This window comes from Natrix helvetica, assembly GCF_964273705.1.
Source record: "Natrix helvetica genome assembly, chromosome: 2".
In the NCBI taxonomy this organism is placed as follows: Eukaryota; Metazoa; Chordata; class Lepidosauria; order Squamata; family Natricidae; genus Natrix; species Natrix helvetica.
The window spans coordinates 6948126-6969294 of record NC_138552.1 but is presented as its reverse complement, the minus strand read 5'-3'; positions in this window follow the sequence as shown (position 1 = coordinate 6969294).

Genomic DNA, 21169 nt, shown 5'->3' with positions numbered 1-21169 from the left:
GGTTTAAGACTCAATTTAATTGAGGGCCACATCAGGGCTGCGGTTGACCTCAGAGGGATGGGTGGGTTGTGGCTGACTGTGTGGGCAGGGCCAGCTTGACGCCACTCCCCAAACTGCTAGTATGTTTCCTCTTCACATTGGATAGACAGGACCAAAGAGACGCAGGCTGGCCCCTTACATTTCCCAGGACAGCCCCATGGGCCAACCAATCACATCACAGGCTGGATCTGGACCATCGGCTTTTGTTTGACACCCCTGGCCTACACCATTCCAGACCAGTGGCTACCCAGTCTCTTTTATCCAATTTATCAACCATCCATCTTACCACAGGGTAACTCTGAGCGACTGACAATATATATATAAATACAATACTATAAAAATATAAAAAAATGTAAAATACAATAGCTAAGGCAGTCATGATGAACCTTTTTTGCCTCGGCTGCCAAAAAGGATGTGCTCGCGCATGTGCCCACCCCCATAATTTAATGCCTCCTTGCACTTTGCCCCCTGTGCATGCACGCATGACATTCTTGAAGCCTTGGGGAGGGGTGAAAATGGCCTCCCATGCCCCCCCCCGAGGCTGGAAACGGCCCATTATCTGATTTCTGGTGGGCCCGGTGGGTCCATTTTTTTGCCCTCCCCAGGCTCCAGAGGCTTTCTAGGAGCCTGGGGAGGGTGAAAACGGCCTCCTCCGTTCCCCCCGGATGCCCTCCGGAAGCTGGAAACGGCCCATTTTCCGACTTCTGGGTTGCCCATTGGGCTATTTTTCTCCCTCAGGTAGTTTCCCTGAAGCCTCCGAAGGGTGGAGGGCAAAAGTCAGCTGAAAATCAAGCCCAAAAATCAGCTGGCCAGCTCACACTTGCATGCTGGTGTTGACAAGGCAATGCCTTGCGTGCCTTCAGAAGCAGCTCTGTGGCACACGTGCCATCGGTTCGCCATTTCAGAGCTAAAGGATTGGGTGGGAGGAAATGGAGCAGCAGACACAAACTCTACATGGAAGACAACCACCCATTAACTTTCACTCTGAATGCCTAGACCTTGTGAACCTCACAACCTTAACGTTTAACTCATACAGGTGTCAGGCCTGTAGTTATGTTCCTTTTAGGATCTTTGGCCTGCCACACTTTATATTATTTCACTGTATTGTTTCATTAGTGTAGTAGTTGGGAGGGGGGAATAGAAAGGAGTAGAATTGTGGAATGTGTTGTTGTTATTCTTTTCTAGAAGCCAAGGTCATCTTTTGTCTCCGCACCTCTGCACCTGACCGAAAGCAGCTGGGTGGAGATGCCAGCGTGGGTGAAGAAGATTGGACCATGTGATGGATTTATGGGTGTGGGGATAAGATCATGAACTTCCAACTGGGTGGAACCCCAGGAAGTTATTCAGATTTGGGATTCCACAGTTCGTTGCCAACATGTCTGACTTATTAATTTGGAACTTTAAGGATAGTTTTGCCTTGGACTCTGATTTAATTCTGCATGATATTTGGAACGCTGATATTATCCCAAATCTTGACAACAGGCTGATGGTTCTGATAGATCAGGGGTGTTAAACTCAGTTTCATTGAGCACCACATTAGGGTTGTGCTTGAACTCGTGGGGCCGGTGTGTATGTGTGTGTGCCTGTGGCCAGGGGGGCATGGCCAGCTTGATGTCACTCATCAAGACTCCATTGTTGGCTGTGACAGACTCCTGCAGCTCTCTGCTTCTGAAAGCAGAGCTCGGGGAAACCAAATACGGCCTCCCTGAACTCCATTTTTGTCGTCAGAGGACTACAGGAGGCCATCATGGCCAAAAATGGAGCCCAGGCCGGCCATGCATTGCTCTCTTGATTTCATTTTTTCTGGTGGAGGCACTGTGGGCCTTTTGCTATTTCCAGGGCAGGCCCCTGGGCTGTCAGCGTTCCAAATATCATGCAGAATTAAATCATTGTCCAAGGCAAAGTTATCCTTAAAACTCCAATTTAATAAGACAGGCATGTTGGCATTAAGCTGGTGAATTTCAACTCTAATGTACATCCGGTGAATTCACCCAGTTAAAAGTTCATCATTTTTCCACACACCCCATAATTCATCACATGGTCCAATCTTCATCTTCCACGCTGGCATGTACACCACTCTGGTTCCGGTCAGGTGTCGAGGTGCGGAGACAAAAGATGACCTTGGCTTCTAGAAAAGAATAACAACAACACATTCCACAATTCTACTCCTTTCTATTCCCCCCTCCCAACTACTACACTAATGAAACAGCATAAGAATATATATATATATATATATATATATATATATATATATATATATATATATATATATATATATATATATATATATATATATATATATATATATATATATATATATATAATTTTTTTAAAAAATATGTGGCAGACCAAAGATCCTAAAAGGAACAGAATTACAGGCCTGACAGGTGGCCTCTCCTCAAGAGAGAACACCACTGTTCTGTCCTTCTGGTTCTGCTGATAACTCGCCCGTGTGCCATTTTGATTTGGAACTCTCGGAAACCAACTTTGTTGGATCTTGAGGAGATGCAAATGACCAGCTGTCTGCAAGGAATATAAATCCTTCCATTCCCCACCCTCCAGTCAGAGCTGAAGAAGCTTCTTGGATGGGAAGCAAAACGTCTTCAAAGAAAAACCAGAAAGTCCAGTTCCATCTTGGGAAAAAAAGCACCTTTGGGACAACCAGGATGTGGATGACTGAGAAAGACTTGAGGAGAAGTATGTACCGTATTTTTCGGAGTATAAGACGCACCAAGATTTTGAAGAGGCAATTTTTTAAAAAAAAGGTTTTGCACTCTGCAGACCTCCCAAAAACGGCCCGTTTTTCATGAAAACAGGCCCGTTTTTCGTCAGAAAAAGGGCATGCATAGCCTTTAGGAGGCTTATAGAGTGCTCCTGGGGGGTGCAAAAATCAGCAATAATGACCCGTTTTTCACTCATTTTTGCTCTCCACAGCCCCCAGGAGCACTTTGCAGGCCTCCCAAAGCCTACGCACGTCCATTTTTGTAAATGAGGTGTTGTTTCAGGAGGCCAAAAATGTTTTATTCAGTGTATAAGATGCACCCAGATGTTCACCCTCTTTTTTGAGGGGAAAAGGTGCATCTTATACTCTGAAAAATACAGTATGTTTTTTGAGCCTCATTTATTAAGCATTTAAAAAAATATCTTCACATATCTCTAATCTGTGCTTGACCTGGGACCCAATCATGGCCACCATCTTGTTTCAGACCCTTTCCCAATCCTCATCTGAAAATGGCTTTGTTTACACTTCTTCCCCCAAAATATGGAATTACTGCATTTGGGGCAAAAAAAACCAAACCTTTTTTTGAATTAAAATCCCATTTTGTAAAATGACAGACATTGCAGGAGTTGCTATCTCTCATGAGATGACATCTGGGATGCCTCTGGGCCTTGCAAAATCTCATGTAAGCCCGCTGACATTTTGTGATATTTGCAAGAGTACCATTTTCTTCAAGTAACTGGACGTGAAGGACACATCCATGTCATTTTCTTGGCAGCGGGACAAAATTATTTGCCGTCATCTTCTTCCAGAATGTCTTTTCTTTTCTTTTTTCCAACTTCTTCCTCTGGCTTACAACTTTGAGATTTCCTGACAGTTCTAGCAACTGTTTATTAGCCAGATACAACTTTTGATTAGTTTCTCGGTCCAGACAAGTCATCTGGATGTTAACTTTTTATGTGTGAGCTTTCAAGTGTGAGCCTGCCATCTGTACCTCTATAACTGCCTGATTTGGCTCTGCAACCAAACAAGACAGACAAAGACTTCAATGTATAATTAGAACTGCAGAAAAAACAACGGCTACCAACCTGCCTTAAATTGAGGACCTGTACATTGCATGAATCAAAAAGAGGGCTGTGGGAGAACAGAAGCTGATGTCGCAATGATAAACCATGCAATCTCGGAGCTCCGAGATTGCAGTCGATACCTTTGCCGCTGAATGGTCCTTTTGGACCTAAACCATCCCGAAGAGACGGTGACAGGGAAGAGTACGTCTTGCTGATCTCAGGGACATCACAAAGTCCCTGATTGATCCAAGAGAATCTCTACTTGCCGGCGACAGAAGAGCAGCCAAAAGCTGCTGAAGATGGGACAGCTCCGCAATGGGAGGAAAGTGGAAAGAGAAAATATGTCCATCTGGTGAGGAAACTTTATTGTTATAAAAGAGACTGCCCCCCCCCAAAAAAAATCAAAGCTAAATTAAACTTGCAAAGAAAAGAAAAATAAGCGGCAAAATTAAGCTATATTGGACAGTGTGTTATCCTTTTTTTTTATGGACGGAAGTTTTGCAAGTAGTCCCTACTTTTTAAAGTAAAAGTATTGGTTTTTCTTCTTCTATTTCTTTTTTTATCTATGGATTAAATCTTTTTCTTTATTTTTATAATATTGGTTTGGAGGGGTTTTTTCTCTTTATTTTGTTCCATTTAAGAATTTTGTTTCTTTTAAACACATACTTATTTCCCTGGCTCAGCTGATAAAGGAGGAGAAGCCTGTGGCATAGTGGCTAAGACTCTTGCCTAGTGTATAATACAGCCCAGGTTCAAACCCCAGTAAGGGTATGGCTAGCTGATGAGAGCTAAATAGTTCGAAATGGATCTATATTAGTCTCTCTTTATTTTATCAGCACAAATACAACACAAATATAAAAAGGCAACATTAAAAATAAAAATATGGGTTTCTGCCTGGATGGTTTTCTGTGATGAGCCGAAAGGACAGAAAGAGGGAGGAGTGAGCTCCCTCCCATATTTGGTCATACCAGGGGTTGTAACACAAACACACACACACACACACACACACACACACACACACACACACACACACACACACACACACATATATATATATATATATATATATATATATATATATATATATATATATATATATATATATATATATGTTGTATTTGTACTGATAAATTATATATGTATGTATGTATGTATGTATGTATATATATATATGTATGTATGTATGTATGTATGTATATATATATGATTTAAAACATATAACGTGTCCTCCCCAGGCTTCAGGAAAGCCTCTTGAAGAGGGCAAAAAATGGGCCCAGCGGGCCTACCGTAACTTCCAGTTGGTCCATTGGGCTGTTTTTCACCCACCCCAGGCTCCGGAGGCTTTCCTGGAGCCTGGAGAGGGAGAAAACGGCCTCTCCTGGCCCCCCTGAGGAAATACCAGCTTGGATGTGAGTGGTGCAGTGCGCATGGGGTGGGAACATGGTGGGATGTGTGCGCGCACATCAGTGGTGGGTTTCACAAATTTTTAGAACCTCTTCTGTAGGTGTGGCCTGCTTTGTGGGAGTGGCTTGCTGGCCATGTGACCGGGTGGGAGTGGCTTGCCAGCCATGTGACCGGGTAGGAATGGCTTGCTAGCCATGTGGCTGGGTGGGCGTGGCCAACTTGTAAAATGTGGTGAAACTCACTTAACGCTCTTGCTTAGCAACCAAAATGTTGGCTCAGGAACTCTGGCATTTGAAGCATGCAAGTCTGAAAGCTGTCAAGTTACAAGACCCTCGTACCCCTAACCCTTTAGGGAAAAAAAACCCAGGGGTGTTCAAACTTGACAGCTTTAAGACTTGTGGAGTTCAACTCCCAGAATTCCTCCTCTCGCTCTTCATCTTCATGATGTGCGGACAGGCGAGAAGAGGGAGCTGGAACCAGTTTTAAACGGCATTGTAAATTTGTGAAACCTCTTCTATATGCACATGTGGGTGCATGCTTTGCATTATGGGTGCCGGCACACACAGACACTATCGTGTGTGCACCCTCACATTTTTTGGCACCCAAAAATGGTTAGCCATGACTGCTATAGGGCTTTGCACGTCAGAACTACTAGACACAAGGACAGTTTTTTTCCCCACATGCCATCACTTTGCTAAACAACTAATTCCCACAACACTGTCAAACTATTTACTAAGACTGTATTACTATTCTTCTCATTCTTCTTATTACCTATCTCCTTTTCTATAACCTCGTTGCTTGTATCTTACGCTTTATAGAGAGCCGCAATGGTTAGGGTGAAGTACTGCAGGCTCCTTCTGCTGAGTGCCCTCTGCTTGCAATTTGACAGATCGAATCTCACCAGGCTCGAGGTTGACTCAGCCTTCCATCCTTCCAAGGTCGGTAAAATGAGGACCCAGATTTCTCCTCACTTCTATGTTGCTTCTCTCCTTGATTAGTTTCCACCCATTGCTTCTTGTTCTGTCCTCAGGTGCCTTGGAGAATAGCTTGACTCCCTCTTCTTTGTGGCAACCCCTGAGATATTGGAACACTGCTATCATGTCTCCCCTAGTCCTTCTTTTCATTAAACTAGACATTGTTATCGTTGCTGGATGTAAGCTGTTCCGAGTAAAGCTGCCTTTTGCAATTGACTGATGGTGAATTTGTCAATGCCGATGGTGTTCAAGTGATGCTCCAGTTGTATTGGGATTTTAATCCAAGGCGCTTATTGGTATTGGTCCTATCTTTGCTTTCTTTTGTCACAGTTGTTCTATTTGCTTATTAATATGATGGTTGGTCACACAGTCAGCCAGATTTACAATAGAATAGAAGGGACCTTGGAGGTGTTATAGTCCAGCCCCTGCCCAGCCAGGAGAACCTATACAATTTCAGATAAATGACTATCTAGTCTTTCCTTAAAAACCTCCAGTGATGGAGAACCCAGAACTTCTGAAGGCATCTTCTGTGCCTCTGGTTAGTTGCCTGCACTGTTGGAAAGTTTCTCCTTAATTCTAGGTTGGGTCTCTCCTTGATTAGTTTCCATCCATTGCTTCTTGTCCTTCTGCCTCCAGGTGCTTTGGAGAATAATTTGACTTCCTCTTCTTTTTGGCAACCCCTCAAATAGTGGAATACTGCTATCATATTGGATTTGGCATTTCTATCCACCTATTAAAAGACCAGATGTTGTTGTTTGATGGTATTAAAGCCATTGTCACAGGACATAAGATTTATTATTCTTATTATAAATTATTCTTATTGGCATTATTCCAACCCATCATTTTATTTGACCCACCAGAATGTCAACGCTCAGCTTTTTAAAATGTTCAGCCTCTTTAGATATTGACCTTTTGTGAATCACTTTTTCTAAGCTGGGTAACATCTGTCTTTAAAAAAAGGAGCTCTTCCCATATCTACTATATTTTTAAAAAATGATTTATGTCTGAACTGTTTTATAAAATTGGGCACTATAACTTGTTGTATGTATTCTGTAACTTCCATAATCATGTTCTTTTTTCCCCCATGGTTGTTTGTTGATTTGTTTCTTCTTTAATAATTAAAAGGCTATTTTCTTTGAATTTTTGACCAGGAAATTATGAATGTGAAGAGAATGCATTCATTGCCATGCTTTGACTCCTGACGAGATCCGTTTTGACAAATATGTCAGTTCATTCCAGAAGAAATATGTTGCAAATTATCCCTCTCCTCCTCTCCCTCCTTCTCCTCCACCTCCTCCTTCTCCTCAATCTCCTCCTCCTACCACTCCACTTCCTTCTCTTCCTCCTCCTTCTCCACTCCTTTCTCCTATACCTCTTTCTCTACCACCTCTTCCTCTTCCTTTTCCTTCACCATCTCTTCATCCTCTTACTTCTCTTTCTCCTTCTCCTATGCTACCTTTTCCTCCTTCCCCTCCCTGTTCCCTTCCTCCTTCTTCTCCATTTCCTCCTTCTTCTCCTCCCTCTCCCCCTTTCCTTCTCCTTTGCCTCTTTCTTCTCAATTTCCTCCATCTTCTCCTCCACCACTACCTCCTTCCCCCTCCCCTTTTTCTTCTCCTCCTTCTTCATTTCCTTCTCCTTCCTCTTTCCCTTCTCCTTCTCTCCTGCTCCCAAGGGTATTTTCAGATGTATCTCATAACTTCCAATAACACAAGCTGTGTTAAAACAACAACCCTCCTGGTTATCAATGATTGTCCAGTTAGGTGCTAACATGTTGTCCCCAAAGGTGCTATGTGTCATGCCATCCCGTGAGAAATACTGGTCACACAAAGGAACACAGAACCATCCAGCCTGCCAAGACAAGAACTGTTACCCAAACAATTTGTTAGCACAATGTCTATGGAGATTCTCAGTCATCCAAGTCATGGTTGTCCCAAAGATGCTTTTTCAAGAGGCTTTTTCATGGCGGGGAATGGAAGGATTTCCATTCATCCAGTCAGAGCTGAAGAAGCTTCTTAGGTGAGAAGCGAAACATCTTCAAAGAAAAACCAGAAAGTCCAGTTGCCTCTTGAAAAAGCACCTTTGGGACAACATGTTAAAACCTAACTGGACAATCGTTGATAACCAGGAGGGTGGATGGGAACAAGGGAAATTAACCATATGCTTTGGGTGTGAAAACACCAGATCCAGCTTTGCTTCTTCTGTAACCACTTGACTTAATCAAGTATACTTTTGGCTAACCATGGACCCAATTGTCTTTCTTTACTACTTGTCCAAGTTGAAATGGCTGACACTTTCCTTCCTTCCTTCCTCCCTCCCTCCCTTCCCCCTTGTCCTCCCTCTTCGTCTTTCATTCCTTCCTCTCTCCCTCCCACCCTCTGTCCTTCCTTTCTTCCTCTCTCCCTCCCTCTTTCTTTCTTTCTTTCTTTCTTTCTTTCTTTCTTTCTTTCTTTCTTTCTTCTTTCTTTCTTTCCTACTTTCTTTCTCGTTCTTTCTCTTGCTATCCAATTCTACCTACAGATTCTCTCTCTGCTTACACTCCACGGGAGTCCAGATTATAAGTTTTTTGGAGAGAATCCAGGGAGAAAGAGAGAAAATGTATGCATTTTCACTCCAGGAACAAAACTGTGGATTTCAAAAGTAAAATAGTTTTCTAATTATGCCCTCTTTTAAAAACTACCTCTGGGACCACATACAAGAAATAAAATTTTCCTTTTAATTACAGGAACGAGAAGGGGTATCTCACTGTTTTCCTTACATGTCTGCAAATATATTCTTTTGCTCACCCTTTCTCGCATTGTTGGTAGAGGTTGCTACTAACATACTCTTTTGATCCTGAAGAAAGTTATGTTTTAAACATCTTTTAAAGACCCACTGAAGAATATACATTAGAAGACCTGCCCCTGCTTGTTATGTTGTAATAACAGGCACAGATGTAAAAGTCTTTAAGTGGAAGGGAGCCTCAAATGTACAGTGGGTGGGGGAGAGAAATGATGATAGAGAATTAGAAAGAGAGGAGAAAAGAATAATTTGTAAAACCAATATTTGGTTTTATTATGGAAGGTTATGTCTATGGAGAGTCTCAGTAATCCAGGGTCATAGGTAAAGGTTCTCCTCGCACATATGTGCTAATCACTCCCGACTCTAGGGGACAGTGCTCATCTCGGTTTCAAAGCCAAAGAGCCAGCGCTGTCTGAAGACGTCTCCGTGGTCATGTGGCTGGCATAACTAAATGCAGAAGGTGCATGGAACGCTGTTCCATTCCCACCAAAGGTGGTTCCTATTTTTCTACTTGCATTTTTTACACGCTTTCGAACTGCTAGGTTGACAGAAGCTGGGACAAGTAACGGGAGCTCACTCCATTACGTGGCGCTAGGGATTCGAACCACTGAACTGCCAACCTTCTGATCAGCAAGCTCAGCATCTTAGCCACTGAGCCACCGCGTCCCTATATCCAGGTCACAGATGTCCCAAATGTGCTTTTCTAACAGGCAACTGGACTTTCTGGTTTTTCTTTGAAGATGTTTTGCTTCTCATCCAAGAAGCTTCCTCTGACCATCTGAAGAAGCTTCTTGGATGAGAAGTGAAATGGCTTCAAAGAAAAAATGGAAAGTCCAGTTCCCTCTGGATAAAGCACCTTTGGGGTATGAAAGATTGTGTATGGTTTAAGAGTGATGGGGATGGGAGTAAATTATATGAGTTGCTGGGGATGAGATGTCCAAGTCTCAGAAATGTAATACAGCAATATTTCAGCCCATCTCCATCTCCATCCCTATCTCCACCTCCACCACCATCTCCATTTCATCTTCTTCTCTATTTCCATCTCCATTTCTGTCTCCATTTCTATCTCCTTCTCCTTTTCCACCTTCACCTTCATCTCCATATATCTACATCTCTGTCAACACTTCACCTCACTTCACCTCACTTCACTTCACCACTTCACCTCCATGCCCAATTCCAACTGCATCTCTCTCTCCCTCTATACCAATATGTCATCTCCATCTCATCTCCATGTTCAACTCCATGTCCTTCTCCTTCTTTCCCTCCACCTCTATCTTCACCTTCCTCTCTTCTCCCTGTCTATCACCATGTCACCTCCATCTCCATCTCTTCAACATCTCCATGTCATCTCCATGTTCACTTCTATGTCCTTCTTTTTCTCCTTCCCTTCCATCTCCATCTTTCTCTCTTCTTCCTGTCTACCATCATGCTATCTCCATCTCCATTTCTACCTCCATCACATTTCTACCTCTATCTCTAGCCCCATCTCCATCTCTACCTTCACCTTCATCTCCATATATCTACATCTCTGTCAACACCCAATATCTGACAATACTGTCCACACATAAGGCGATGAGAATTTCTTCTTTATGCAATGAATCCATAGATTGAGAACATTGGCTACCTAGGTCATTGCAGAAGATAGTAACGTCATCTTCCATATGGTACAAAATAGCAAAACATAAAACTCCCAGTCGCATGGATATTAAGTCAATGCTCAACAATTCTTCTAGCAAAAATAATTTCTCCCTCACAAGATTAAGTATTCTGTATATTCTGCGCTCACCCACAAAGCAATCTCACGCCATAAATTTAGAAGGGAACATTATAAATCTGTAGAAAGGTAAATCTGTTTGTAAGCAATGCTGGTTTATTTCTTTTTAAAAAAAGTTTCTGTTTTGGGTAACTAGGAAAGAAGTGTGGAAAAACACCGGAGTAAATGCACATCAAATGCCCTGTGGAATCTTTTAATCAGCTTCAAATGGTATTTGAGGGAGGTGAGCAATCATCCACTTAAAATTATTTTTTTCAAAGGGGAGCAAAAAACAGCACTTCAGTGATGGAGCAGTTTCCCTCCCTCCTCCCCTCTTTGTGTTTTAACAGAACAACAGAATTGGAAGAGACCTTGGAAGTCTTCTACTCCAACCCCCTGCTCAGGCAGGAAACCCTATATCATTGCAGACAAAAAGTTGCCCAAACAGAAGATAATTGGACCCAGGTGGTTGTAATTAGGCTCCTCTCAAGATAGTATATAAGGAGAGACTTTGTGAGGAGGCTGGTTGCAGGATTCAACTTAATTACCAACGCTGGAGAAGCTCTCGTGTCTGTGTCTTATCTTGGAAGTCTGGATTGCTGCCAAGGGCTAGTCAGTGGGTTAATTTACTGTGAATAAATCGTCTAGCACTATTCTTGTCTTGGAGGGCTTTGGTGTACGAAGAGGGGGGTCAGAACAGGTAAGTGGATTTATGATAGGGAAATAAAATGTGGAAGAGGAAATTTATTTTCATGTAAATATAAAGCTGGGATTGCTGGGATGCTGCACTTGATCAATGTAATGCTCATCATTCAGTTAAAGGACTTTCCAAAAGGGGGAAAAAGGTTTTTGCACTCTGCAAACCTCCCCAAAATGGCCCATTTTTCACGAAAAAGGCATGAATAGCATTGGGGGGGGGCTTGCATAGTGCTCCTGGGGGGGGGGTGAAGGGGCCAAAAACAAGCAAAAACCAGCCTGTTTTTCGCAAAAACAGGCCCATTTTCTGTCTAAAAAATTGCATGCATAGCCTTATGCAGGCTTATAGAGTGCTGCTGGGGGCTGCGTGGACAAAAAATGGCCCACCTTTTGCTAATTTCTGCCCTCCCCCCAGCCCCCAGGAGCTCTCTGAAAGCCTCCATAAGGACATGCACGGCCATTTTGGTGAAGGGGGCGTGTCTTCAGGAGTCAAAGAAATGCTGTATTCAGTGTATCAGACGCACCCAGATTTTCAGCCTCTTTTTTGAGGAAAAAAGATGCGTCTTATACTCTGAAAAATACGATAAGTAGGAGTTTGAGAAGAAACCCCACTCCCTACTAGAATTGATGACATTATCTAGTTTGGTAATGAAAGGCCTGCAAGCAAACAACCGAACTCAGAGAACACCAAGGATGCCACAAGAAAGGGTTTGTATGAAGCACTTCATTAGATGACTTTGTTGGTCTGGGTTCAAGACCCCTTTAATCTGACTATTGCATTAACAGCAATTCCTCCTCTCTACTACAGAGATTTTCCATCCATAAGACATAAAATTTCAGTTGTACATTTCCACCCCAAACCACCCCAACGAGGCTGTCGAAGTGATGACCCGATGTCTGGAAGCCGTACGGGTCTGGATGGATGACAGCAGGCTCAGGCTCAACCCCTCCAAGACAGAGTGGCTGTGGTTCCCGGCTTCCCGATTCAATCAGCATACTCCATCGCTGACCATCGGGGATGAGCAATTAGCCCCTGTGGAAGGGGCGCGCAACTTGGGCGTCCTCCTTGACGATCGGCTGACCTTAGAAGATCACGTGGCGGCCGTAGCAAGGGGGGCGTTCCACCAGGTTCGCCTCGTGCGTCAGTTGCGGCCCCTTTTGGACCGGGAGGTCTTGCGCACAGTCACTCACGCGCTGGTGACGTCCCGCCTGGACTACTGTAACGCTCTCTACATGGGGCTCCCCTTGAGGTGCGCCCGGAGACTGCAGTTGGTCCAGAATGCAGCCGCGCGGGTTATTATGGGGAGATCGAGATTCTCCCATATAACACCTATCCTGCGCGAGCTGCACTGGCTTCCTGTGGCCTACCGGGTGCGCTTCAAGGTATTGGTCACCATCTTCAAAGCGCTCCATGGCACAGGGCCTAGTTACCTGCGGGATCGCGTCCTGCCCCATACATCCCTGCGACCCACTCGCTCACACAGGGAGGGGCTGCTCCGGGTGCCGTCCTCTAGAGAGTGCCAGGGGGCGGTGCCCAGGAGTAGGGCCTTCTCTGTGGTGGGCCCTACCCTTTGGAATGACCTCCCCCCAGACATCCGGACAACAACCGATCTTCGCTCCTTCCGCATGAAGCTGAAGACCTACCTGTTTTGTCAAGCCGGCCTGGCATAAACGTTACAATCTTGCCACCCCAGGTCATTTTATAATGGGAAATTTTGTTTTTAATATTTTTTGGTTTTAAACTTTGTAAGTATGCTTATTTATGGACTTGTTTTTACCTCCTCTGCACAATATATGGTGCTATCTTGATTATTGCTCTGTACGTCGCCCCGAGTCCCTGTGGGGAGAGGGGGCGACTAATAAGTTCAATAAAATAAATAAATAAATAATAAATAAAATGGAATAATACAATCATATAGTTAGAAGTGATTTTTGGCATTCTCTAGCCCAACCTCTTACTCCACATTGGGTCCATAAATCAGATGACATATGATCCTCCATCCTCCATTTGAAGACTTGGAACATAAGAAAAGTCACCATTTCTTGTGACAGCCTATTCAATGGCTGATAACTTGACTGTGAGAACATTCCTTCTGATGTCTAGCCTGAATCTGTCCCTGAGGTTTTAATTCTCTGCTTATAATCTTGCCCTCTGAAGCCATACGGAATTAATTCCCTTCTTCTTCCAAGAACTCTTTAGAAGTTTGAAACTTCTACTATCCTAACTCCCTCGGCCATCTCTTCTCCAGCTAAAACATACTTAGATCCTTTAACTGTTCTTCATAAGCTTCATTTCCAGAAGATTTCATCTTTTGTGTAGTCCTACTCGGAACTTACTTCAGTTTGTCACTGCAATTTTGAACTGAGGTGCCCAGAAGTGGACAATGTTCCTCATGGGGATCTGACCATGTGTAGAAGACTACCATGTTGGTCTTGAAGAAAATATATAGTGGTGTGAGAGTATGTTCATTGACTGGAATAGACATGGAAAGAGGTCAGCCAATGGGGACTGCTTGGAAACTGAAACAGTATTTGCTGTGTGAGCAACAAGGAGACAGCATGAAGCCTGGGCGTGGCTTAGCTCTGTAGCTCTGAGTGTCAGCGTTCCAAATATCATGCAGAATTAAATCAGAGTCCAAGGCAGAGCCATCCTTAAAGTTCCAATTTAATAAGTCAGACATGTTGGCACTGTGGAAATCCCAAATCTAAAGCTTCCTGGGATTTCACCCAGTTGAAAGTTCATGATCTTATACCCACACCCATAAATCCATCACATGGTCCAATCTTCTTCAGCCACGCTGGCATCTCCACCCAGCTGGTTCTGGTCAGGTGCAGAGGTGCGGAGACAAAAGATGACCTTGGGCTTCTAGAAAAGAATGACAACAACACATTCCACAACTCTACTCCTTTCTATTTACCCTCCCAATTACTACACTAATGAAACAGCACAGTGAAATAATAGAAAGTGTGGCAGGCCAAAGATCCTAAAAGGAACATAACTACAGGCCTGACACTGAGTCTGTACAAAAGCTGCAAACTAGTCTGCTGCTCTGAACTGAAACTAAAACTGTTCTCCCCTCTGCTTGTGTTTGCTTGTACTTACTACCACGTTGGAAGAACCTGCTTTTGGTATTGTATATTTACTTCATGTATTATATTTTATATATAAAGAGAAGTTAATGACTCCTGCTGAATCAGTTACCTGTGTGTGCTTTCTGGATGTGCTTGCTGCAACAAACTCTGACAGGTGCTAATTGGGAAATTATAACCTTAACCCAGGAAAACAGAGGTATAAGAAAGTAGCTCAAGATTTCCCTACCTTGACTGTCTTTGGTATTAGAAGAACGGAGGGGGAAATCATGTAATACTTTCAATATTTTGTTACTGCAGTCTAGATCAATAAAGTGAAGTTCTAGTATGTCTCGTAGTATCTATTTCCAACCATGAAAGGCTGACACCAAGCCAAGATAGTGATAGAAAATTTCTTCCTGTGATCTAATCATGTTCTTTTAATGAATTTCAAGGTAAAATTTGCCTTTTTAGCAACCACATCACACTCATATTTCACTTGTGATCAACAAGGATACTCAGATCTTTCACATATGCTATTTATGAAAATTATCTAGGTGCCTTTGCTGAGCTCCTAATGGAAAAGCACATGGGGGGAAAGAGTCATCTAGGAAATTCTGAGTCAATCCTACACAAAACCAATGCTGACCTAGGCTGCATTAATAGATGGATAGAATCAAGATCACATAGAGTGTTAATACCACTTTACAATGCCTTGGTAAAACCCCACTTGGAATACTGCATCCAGTTTTGGTCACCACAATATAAAAAAGATGTTGAGACTCTAGAAAGAGTGCAGAGAAGAGCAACAAAGAGGATTAGGGGACTGGAGACTAAAACATATGAAGAACGGTTGCAGGAACTAGGTATGTCTAGCTTAAGAGAAAGAAGGACTAGGGGAGACACGATAGCAGTGTTCCAATATTTGAAGGGATACCACAAAGAATACGGGGTCAGCCTATTCTCTGAAGCACCTGAAGTCTGGACAAGAAGCAATGGGCAAAAACCAATCAAGGGGAGAAGCAAACTAGAATTAAGGAGAAATTTCCTGACAGTTAGAACAATTAATCAGTAGAACAGCTTGCCTCCAGAAGTTAAAAATGCTCCAACACTGGATGTTATTAAGCAGAGATTGAACAACCATTTGTCTGAAATAGTACAAGACTACGTACCATATAAATTAAATCAAATTAATGGTAAATATATAAATATTTGTTGGAGGTGCAAGAAAGACATTGGAACATACAAACATATGTGGTGGGATTGTGATAGTGCAAAATATGGGACATGGTGTTTAGAGAAATTAGAGCACTTTTGCATGTAAATTTAGACATGTCACCGAGAATTGCATTACTGTTGCTGGTGGAAAAATGGGATATGAATGACATAAAAAAGGAATTGATTGTAAATTTGATAATGGCATATAATTAGTGATGGTTAAATATTGGGAATGAAATTGGGATTAAAAAAGGAGTGGTATAATGAAATTTCGACTATGGCAACAAATGATAAATTAACAACAGAAATTGAACTTAAAAAAGGAAGGGATGGTTAAAGTAAATAATTATAATGAAATATTGGGAGGATTTTATAAAATCAGTGTTGGTGGAAGGCAAAAGGAAATAAACCGACTCAATAATATATGTTGCTTTGGAGGGGATAAAGGGCACATTTGGAATATATTGTATATCTTTTAGTTGTTGAAGAAATATAAGGGGAGAAAAGGGTCTCCAGGAGGTGGGGGTTGTTAGGGTGTAACCAACAAGTTGGGTAGACAATATATTGCACAAGGCATGTTATGTATTTTTAAGAGAGGAGCTCTGCTAATTAGTAGATTACAGCCTTTAAATTGCAGCTGATGTTGTTGCTCTCTCTCTCTCTCTCTTGATTGCTGTATGATAACTGCTGCCTAACTGTTACTACTGTTGCTACTACTTACTGTGTGTAAGTTATTTGCTACTTGTATCCAAGTTATCTTGGTAGTATTGGACTGCTTTTTCTGTGTATGACTTTTTGGCTGTGTTTATGGATTTTGCTATATTCTTCAAAAAGTAAAGATTTATTTTGTTACTTTACTATCCATTATTCAGTGTGGTTGCTTTATCTATCGCACGTTGCATATACTTTACAGGGTTGCTCTGTTATAACCTCAACCTGGGGTTCATTGCTAGTGCTTAATCGCACCAGTACCTAACATTGGTTATGGGCCCAGTTGCCCTGCCTTAACCATAATTTTTTTTTAAGCACCACTTTTTGGATAGTTTATTTTTGTGAATATGGCACATGAACAGTCTGCTGCAATCTCCATGATTACCCGGTTTGATGGAACCAACTATGTTTCCTGGTCCTTGAAGTGTTCCCTACTTCTGCGTAGAGAAGGACTGTGGTCTGTGGTTCAGAACCCACCAGATGTTACAGATTTGGATCCTGCTGATAATGAGGATGCGAAGAAGATTGCGCAGTTTAACAGGGACAATGAGAGAGCTCTCTGCATTATTGGACTAACACTGAATGACCAGCAACTGGTCCATATTCGTGGCGAAGAGTCTGCTGCTAGGTGTTGGAACACATTGCGGAGAATTTATGTTCGGGACAGTGTGGGTGCTCATATTCATCTCACACGGAAACTGTTTAGAGCCGGTTTGCAAAAAGGTGGTGATATGTTGGCTCATTTAGACTTCATGAAGAAAACTTTGCAGGATTTGCAAGAAAAAGAGTTAATTTTTTCTGAGCTTCACCAGGTGTATATTATTCTATCGTCACTTGATGAAAGCTACGACTCTTTTGTTTCCTCATTGGAAGTTCGTTCACGAGATGAACTGACATTATCTGAGGTTACCGGGAGATTGCTTGAAGAGTCCAGACGAAGAGAGGATAGAGTTCAGTTCAGAGACAATCAATCACAAGAAGAAACACAGTTTTCAACTGTAAATTTTGTTAAGAAATGTTATTCTTGTGGTGGTAAGGGGCATATTGCTAAGAACTGTAAAAATAGCAAGAAAAGGAGTGTTGCTAATAGTAAAAGAAAAAGCAACAATGTTACTGTAACTGTAGCTAAGGTAGATAAGCCTGTAAACCATAGTTTCTGGGTGGTTGACAGTGGCGCATCCCATTCTATAACCAAGGTTAAAGAAAGGTTTGTTACTATGAAGGCTAGCAAACAGCATATTTCCTTAGCAAATGGTTGGAAAATTAAGGCTTCAGGTGAAGGTACAGCTTATTGTCCATGTATTAATGAAAAATTGGAAATGTTATATGTACCTAAAATGAAATTTAACCTATTATCTGTAAAAGACCTTGTGAAATGTGGGTTTACAGTAACATTTAAGAATGATAGATGCATTATCGAAAAGGAAGGCAATAGTGTTATTGCCAATTTGGAGAATAATTTATTTATTCTACATGAGAACTCTTTAAATATTGCGAGTTCTGAACCTGGTTATAAGTATAAACAGCCCCATGATAACTGTATACATCTACTTCATAGACGTTTAGGCCATGTAAATTTTAAAATGGTACGTCAAACTGTTATTCTATCTAAGGGAATCAATTTGAAACCTTGTTCAAAATATCTTAACTGTAATGCCTGTAACCAGGCTAAAAGTAAGGTTACCCCTGCAAACCGGTTTAAAGGATTCAAGACATCTAAACCACTGGAAGTAGTGTTTGCAGACCTAATTGGCCCTAAGAAACCTAGCTTAGGAGGTGCCTGCTATATACTCAGCATTATGGACCATTATTCTAGGTATGGTTTCTGTTATGTAATGAAATCAAAGGCAGAAACTTTCCAACATTTTACTAAATGGTTAAAGTTTGTTGAACGTAAGATGGATAAAAAAGTACTTTGCCTAGTCACTGATAATGGGTCTGAATTCACTAATCATAGGTTTACATCAATGTTGGAGAATGCTGGTATAGAACATAGGCGTTCTGCCCCCTACAGGCCAGAACATAATTCATTTATTGAAAGACGTGGTCAATCATTGCAGGCATTGACCAGAACTATGCTGGTTGATTCTGGTTTGTCAGAAAAGCTTTGGGGTGAGGCTATAATGTGTGCAAACCATATTCTGAACATAGTAGTTAACTCAACTACTGGTAAGATTCCTTATACTCTTTGGCATGGTAGGAAGCCTGATTTGAGTTATTTACACACATTTGGTGTCCCTGCTTGGGTGCATATTCCCTCACAGACTAGACGGAAGGATCAAAGCAGAGCTAGGAAGATGGTTTTTGTTGGGTACAATTCCAATCATAGATCGTTTAGGTTCTGGGAACCTGGAACTCGGAGAATTATGCACAGTGCTAGTGCCAAATTTTCAGAACATGTTGGTTGGGAGAAGCTAGAACAAGAGTTTAACAAGGTTTGTGATGATGTAGATGTTGATCGTTTGGTTAATCATGATACACCAAATGAGCAGTTAGAGAATCAGGATGGTCCATCTATTACTCTGAAAGGGGAGGAAGATGTAGATGTAGAATCTACTCATGAGGTGGAACAGGATGATCCTGCAAGTCCTGTATTGCCTAGGAGGTCTACTAGGGACAGGCATCCACCCGACAGATACCAAGCCAGTGCAGTATTGCAAGTTAGCATAGAACCTTCTAGTTTTGCAGAGTTAAGGCTGTATCCTGAAAAGGAAAAGAAATTGTGGAAGGCAGCTATGGAGAAGGAGTTGAAATCCTTACAGGAATTGAAGGTTTATGAAGAAGCTAGGCTCCCTTCAGGGGAGAGTGCAATTGGCTGTAGATAGGTGTTTAAAATTAAAAACGATGCTGCTGGCAATGCTATTTATAAGGCTCGTTTAGTTGCTCAAGAGTTTTCCCAAACTGAGAGGGATTACGATGAGGTTTTTGCTCCGAGCTTGAAAGCCTCTACGTTGAGGGCAGCATTGGTGTGGGCTGCTAAGTATCGGTGTAATGTTACCCATATTGATGTTGAAACAGCGTATCTGCATGCTCCATTGCAGCATACCATTTATATGAAGATGCCACCAGGTGTGGATTCTAATGGCCAGACTGGTTGTTGGAGACTTAAAAAGAGCCTTTATGGTTTAAAACAGTCCGGTTTTGAGTGGAACAGATGCATAGTAAATGAACTAAAAGCTATGGGATTTATTCCAGGTTTGGCTGATCCTTGTTTGTTTAGACGGGTGAAAAATGGTTTGATCTTGTTGTTGCTTTTGTTCACGGACGATATAGCTATTATTACTAGGTCTGAGCAGGAAGCTATTGACATTGTTTCACAATTAGAGAGTAAATTTAGAATCCGGAATTTGGGTGAAATTAAGCATTATCTGGGCTTAGATGTGGTTAGAACCAGTAAAGGTTTTAAGCTGTCGCAGGCTGGTAAAATTAATCATTTGCTTAAGAAATGAGCTATGTAAGACTGCAAAGACACCAATGGCATTGGAGTTTAAACCTGAGGTTACTGAGGGTACTGGTTTTGATAAGGGAATCTATCAATCTTTGATAGGTAGCCTAATGTACCTAAGTAATTGGTCTAGACCAGATATATCATTTAGTGTGAACCAACTGGCTAGATTCAATGATAATCCTTCAGAGAGGCATTGGCAAGCAGCAAAGTGTGTGCTGCGTTATTTAAAGAAAACTATCCACTATGCGTTGTATTTAGAGCCGAACAGGGATTTAGTTTTGACTGTTTATGCTGATGCGAATTTTGCAACTGCTATAGATAATAGGAAGTCAACTTCCGGCATAGCCTTTATGCTAGGTGGTGTACTGATTGGATGGAAGTCGATACGACAGAAACACATAAGCTTATCCACAATGGAAGCTGAGTTTTCATGTTTGTCGTTGACATGTACTGAGCTGATATATTGTAAGCAGTTGCTTATAGATATGGGATTAAGTATCAATGAACCTTTTACTGTTTATGAAGATAATCAGGCAGCAATAAAAATGGCGACTAGTTTAGCTATTAAGACGAGATCGAAGTATACTGATTTGAGGTATCTTAATGTTCGACAAAGCATTAAGGATGGCCTGATAAAGTTGGAATATTGTTCAACTGAAGACAATTTAGCAGACAACTTCACTAAGGCACAAAGTTCAGTGAAACATACCTCATCATGTGAAGGTTATCATCTTAGATTGTGAGTGGATATATTGATCTACCCAAAGGGGAGAATGTTAGGGTGTAACCAACAAGTTGGGTAGACAATATATTGCACAAGGCATGTTATGTATCTTTAAGAGAGGAGCTCTGCTAATTAGTAGATTACAGCCTTTAAATTGCAGCTGATGTTGTTGCTCTCTCTCTCTCTCTCTTGATTGCTGTATGATAACTGCTGCCTAACTGTTACTACTGTTGCTACTACTTACTGTGTGTAAGTTATTTGCTACTTGTATCCAAGTTATCTTGGTAGTATTGGACTGCTTTTTCTGTGTATGACTTTTTGGCTGTGTTTATGGATTTTGCTATATTCTTCAAAAAGTAAAGATTTATTTTGTTACTTTACTATCCATTATTCAGTGTGGTTGCTTTATCTATCGCATGTTGCGTATACTTTACAGGGTTGCTCTGTTATAACCTCGACCTGGGGTTCATTGCTAGTGCTTAATCGCACCAGTTCCTAACAGGGGTCAGTGGTGGGATTCAAATAATTTAACAACTGGTTCTTTGCCCTAATGGTCAGCAGGGTGGGCG